The sequence below is a fragment of the Passer domesticus genome, chromosome 19 (genome assembly GCF_036417665.1).
Source record: "Passer domesticus isolate bPasDom1 chromosome 19, bPasDom1.hap1, whole genome shotgun sequence".
NCBI classification, from domain to species: domain Eukaryota; kingdom Metazoa; phylum Chordata; class Aves; order Passeriformes; family Passeridae; genus Passer; species Passer domesticus.
Genome location: NC_087492.1, coordinates 10,581,989 through 10,587,264, shown reverse-complemented (window position 1 = coordinate 10,587,264; position 5,276 = coordinate 10,581,989). Strand labels below are relative to the sequence as shown.

The following is a 5,276-nucleotide window of genomic DNA, read 5'->3' as shown; positions in this document are numbered from 1 at the left end:
CAAAGAGCCCCAACAAAGGCAGGAGTGATGAATCTGACTCAATGTTGTCAGAAGGCTAATTTATTATTTTATGATACTATATTATATTGAAGAATACTATACTAAAGAATACAGAGAAGATACTTACTGAATGCTAAAAAGATAACAATGAAACTCGTGACTGTCTCCAGAGTCTGACACAGCTTGGCCCTGATTGGCCAAAGAGTGAAAACAACTCACAGCAGAATGCAATGAAACAATCACCTGTGGGTAAACAATCTCCAAACACTGTCCACATGAGCACAACACAGGAGAAGCAAATGAGATTAAGAATTGTTTCCCTTTTCTCTGAGGCTTCTCAGCTTCCCAGGAGAAAAATCCTGGGCAAAGGGATTTTTCAGAGAACGTGAGTGCCACACCCAGGTTTCCCTGGGGATTTCTGGGTGCCCGTCCTGTACTGCCCGGACCCTCTTGTCACAAACCCCACTCTGTAGGACAGTGGGGGGTGTCACACAGTTCCCTTTAGAAGGTCACCACACATTTTTCTGGCAAAGGGCTTCTAAGCCTATCCCAGGAATGAATACATCACCACTCTAGCGATGGCAAACCATCTAGGATGGGACAAACTGCAGCATCAAATCCCCATTTCCTCTGATAGCCCACTAGGACAATGCTCAAGGGAGCACAGAAAGCAATGACAGCCCAAAGCAAACACAACAGCTCTCCCGTGAGAAGTCATTCAACATTTGTCACAAGAAACAAACCTGGATCCCTCTGTGGTGCTGGAAGGGAGCACAAGGAACCCGACTGCCAGGAGCTTTGTGCCTTGGGCTCTGCTCACAGCCAGGGGAGCAGCACATCCCAAGAGTCACTGCTGTCCTTGAGGAGCAGCTTCCTTCCAAACCTGCTTTCAGACTAGTCCTCCCCTCCAGATTTTAATACCCTGCAGACTCACATCATCTTTTACCTCTGGAAATATTTATATGAGGTGCTTTCAAGATAAAGCACTCATAGAAATGCTGAAGTAGTTTTAGTGTGAATAGTCAGTTTTACATCAGTTCTCACACAATGCTTCTCATTGCAGCCCTTGTGTACTTCCCAGTACTGAATTGCATAATATGACTAATACCTGTCATGCACAGCTTGCTCTTCCTCTTTTATGATAAAAAAGACTCCAGATATCTGAGTGTGAAATTTCCCTTTCTACCAGCATTTTTGTCTTCCCCAGGAGCCATCCTCCCGGTCTCCTGGCATATCAGCTGCTCTGAATCAGTGGGGAGGTGCACAGATACACATTTGGAAACATAAAAGCCAACTCAACCTGCTGTTAGAAGAACAAACAACTTCGAGGGCTGCGTTCCCTTTTGGCAGCTCTTTCCCTTTAGGGAGGGTGAGGGAGCTGCCAGCTCCTCCATCCTGATCCTGCCAGGCCTTACAGCTTCTGGCTTTGCACCTGAGGGGGCTCCGTGTCCAACCAACTCCTCACACACAGCCACTGATTTTCTTCCATATTCCTGTTGCCTTCATCATCCTGGTTCAGGCCTCTGTCTTGCCAGGCAACTTTTGGTGTGTTCAGGCACCTAAGACAAGTGGAATCAAGGAGGGTTTGATGTGCAAGTACTGTGAAATCACCCCATCTGCCATTTTGGGGGACCAGGTATTTTTTAAGGTCTAACTCTAAGGGATTCATCCCCTGGGAGTCATACAATTAATCCAACTCTGCTTTAGTCTGGTTTTGGGCTAATATCCAACACTACTCTCTCTCCCCCGATCACTCAGATAGCAGAGAAAAGCCATTTAAAGGTGAAGTTTTCTGGATAAGAAGAAGAGCCTGACAAGCAAAATGAAGACTGGGAAAGTATAGGTTTGAAGCAGCATTTAAAATTATTGTACTAACAGTGTGCAAGTGTATAAAACCAGTTCACAAATTCACTATCACTGGTCAATTGGAATCCCAGAGAAGCCAGAGTTAGGAGCCCTGATTGTATTTAATGCTGCAGTGGGGCTCAATGTACTAATTACATGTCAGTTTTCCAATATTTCTGCCAGGAGTATTTCAAACAAAAGATAATTGTTCTTTAGAGGGTTTCAGCACTGGTTTATTTAATTATGTTGGCATTTTCATGTATATTGTGAAAACGCTAGCAGAAAGAAAACTGCCTTAGAGGTAAAGTGTACTGGGGCAAAGCAAAGGAGAAAGAGATTTGAGAAGGAGGCTGATCCTGGTTGCTGAAGGCATTCAGGAGCTTGGAAAGGAGCAAATGAAGAACAGATGGAACAGGAGCCCCAACATCCCAAATGCCTCTGATTCTTCCTAGAGTATTACCGAGGGTGGGGAGAACTCCAGTGGATAAACTCCTGACGGCACCAAACAGGTATGGTGCAAAAACCTTCCTCAGCATCAGAGATGGAAATGCTGCTAAAAATATACCATTATCTACCCCAAGAAATCCTGAGGAAGCTTCTAGAGTGATCCAGGTGTGCCCTTCCCTTCTTCCCTCCTTACCAGATGAGCCTGAGCACAGGGGTGTCTTGTGTTCATTTTCACCCACTCCTGTGGAGTCTGTTTTCCTCCTCAGTGCAAGTACCTGCGCTAAGAACATCCTGAGTGGAAGGAGAAAAGGGCAAACTGCAGCAGCTCACTAGTGAGAAACTAAGTGGGGCATTAGTCTCCAACCTTGGCTCAGGGTTACCTATATTAAAAGTACAAACACATGGCAGGCACCAGGAGCTGCTAATTTCAGCAGCAGCTCTCACAGAGGGGACCTTCCCAAAATAGCTCTGCTTTTGCATAACTACCATTTAAAAACTGTTTTAAATGAAATATGCTTGTAGTCTGTCATTCTTGCAAAGTTAACTCTAGAAAAGCCTAGTCTGATAAAAATTTCACTTAATATGTCTCAAGAGTTTCAAAGCTGTGGAAGTCTCTTCATTCTGTGTTTTCAAAATGAAACTTTCAGACTTCCTAATTTTGGCTTTGAAATAATATTTTATAAAACATTGTCTTCTTCATTTTAGATCAAAAAAGAAGCTCTTTAAAGGATGTCAAAGGGAAGATACAACATTTTGACTCACTTGAAGGAAAGGTAGCTGTTGATCTGATATTTATTTTCTTTGGTCACAAACTTACAAATGAGACTTTTTGGAGGAATCTGGGAGCAGACTGGGAAATCCTTTAAGATCACCTAACTCCTCATGAGCTGGGAAAAACACCCTAATCCTTGCTACAGAGATGGAGGAAACATTTTGACAGGCAGCCTTTAGTCAAGGGTAACAGAAATGATTGCTGCTGTCTCTTGCTGTTTCAGAAATAATCCACAAGAAACTGGTGGCTGCCAATGAGGAACAGCTGTTCATTAAGAGACCCAGTTGAACTGATAGCTGAAAAACCTGTTCTCTGCCAAACTCAAAGGGAATACACTGCAAAAACACCTTTCATACCATGTAGGCAGCTTCTCCATTTTCAAAAGCCCATATTTGTGCCAGTTTCACTGAGATCATAGACCTGGTCAATCTCTCATTGCCCCCAGTGTAAACTGCAGTCAGATTCAGAGCAATTCACTTCCCTCACAGCTCACAAGGCAGCTCTCACACAAATAGCAGCACAGACTGGTAAACCAGGGCAGAGACAACACTGAATAACTGCTCATTAAAATAATAATACTGCTAGCACTAAAAGTACTAAATAACAAAAACCTATCTCACACAGCTATACTTGCCCTGGTTATTCTGTACAGAGAAAAGCAGGAGCTTGGAGAGGGCACTGAAGGCATCTGAGACAAGATGGTGGGAACATCTGGGACCTGGATAACCTTTCATTCCACAAACACCTGCAACTCAGCTCCTGTAACCAATTGGCTTCACTTGCTTTTTCACTTTTTAATTACCCCTTTCAACTAAAGCCACCTGAACTCATTTGTTTCTTAAATGGGAAAGTTTTGTGTTTCCTCCTTCTCCTGTTCTCTCTGCTTTGGATAATTTTTTCCCTGAAAACACCATGTTTCAAATGACTACAATATTCTATATTTAGGGCTTAATGAAGTCCTTAACATCTAGTTTTCAAGGCTGAGTGCTGTATAGCATGAGGAAAGTGAAGCAAGCCTGACTCCAAGCAGCCCTGGGTGTGCTGATGATGCTTGAGAAAGCTGACCTAGAACAGAGGCTAGACAGAATTAAAGAATAAAGTAGGGATTTATTAGGAGGGCTCAATGGATCCACCTTGGGCACAAGAGCCCAGCCAGGGCTGCACCCCAGGTGAACCCAAAATGGCCACAAAATGGACAATTAGTCATGGGGTCTGTCACTTTTATTTATAAGTTCTGCTCCATTTGTATATTGGAGTTAATTGTCCAAAACAGCTCCAGCCCATGCAGTCCCATCCTTCTTGTTTTTCTCTCTTCACTCCACGTTGTTTGTGCTCTTGGGCCTGAGATTTGGATCATTTGTCCTTGGTCACCAGCTAGAGAAGGAATTGTTTTGTCTCCCTACTCTGTGAAGAGAGCTCACCATCCCCTAATAGGAAGCCCAGACACACACACTAAAGCAGCACAGAATGTGAAAAATAGAAAAGCTGAAAGCTGAGGCATCACCCAAGGTGACAACACCCCAGCACAGAGGAGGCTCTCAGTCCTGCCTGGTGCACCTTGGTTTGCTCGTGTCCTGTTTGCAGAGCCCTGGCAGGGTTCTCTGCTCACACAATCCACTGAATATTTCCTAGATGAGTATAAACCATATTTTAACTGCTGTACCATAATTCTCTTCTTTTAATTAGAAAGTGTGCTAAATACTCGTGTCCTTGGGGATTCTCATTGAACTAGTCAGGTTTCTGATCATGGAACTTCTGCGTTAATGAGACTTTTAGTTTGACTTACAAAAGCTCTTACATTTACACAGCCAGGCTTTTAACTTCAAAGTCCTTGAGAATTGTTGCTGTGCATCTGCCTTGTCTGGGGCCCTAATTCACAGTTCTGGTCTCTGTTTATTATATAGGGAATGTTTTGTTTAGTGTTTATAGATATATATTTACAGCATTTAGGGATATTAGAGCTTATACCAAGCTCCATTACTATAAACACTGATCAAAGAGAGAGTTAAGTGAAGCTGAAGCACTAGAGGAAAATATTTCTGCAGTCACAATGGGAAAGTACAAGTGGGAGAAGAGGGGAAGCTGCCTGCCTAGTTATGCCACTTTCAAACCCTCCAGCCCTTCTCTCTGCCTTCCTCTCCTGCCAGCCACCAACCCCAAATGACTTTTGACAGAACAGGAAAAGCACCTCAGCTCTTGCAAAGATCAGCAA

At 43.5% G+C, this 5,276-nt stretch overlaps 1 long non-coding RNA gene across 4 annotated transcripts; it reads right to left on the bottom strand.

Moving 5' to 3' along the window:
* Nucleotides 1-890: 890 nt before the first annotated feature.
* Nucleotides 891-3,815, bottom strand: LOC135283703 (uncharacterized). 4 transcript variants are annotated; one of them, XR_010349368.1, is made up of 4 exons: nt 3,055-3,815; nt 2,486-2,583; nt 2,306-2,398; nt 891-1,559 (listed from the first exon to the last, which is right to left on the bottom strand). It is a non-coding gene; the product is annotated as an uncharacterized LOC135283703 (long non-coding RNA). The 4 variants fall into 4 exon arrangements; XR_010349370.1 differs by having other exon boundaries at nt 2,486-2,567; XR_010349367.1 differs by lacking the exon at nt 2,306-2,398.
* Nucleotides 3,816-5,276: the final 1,461 nt, after the last annotated feature.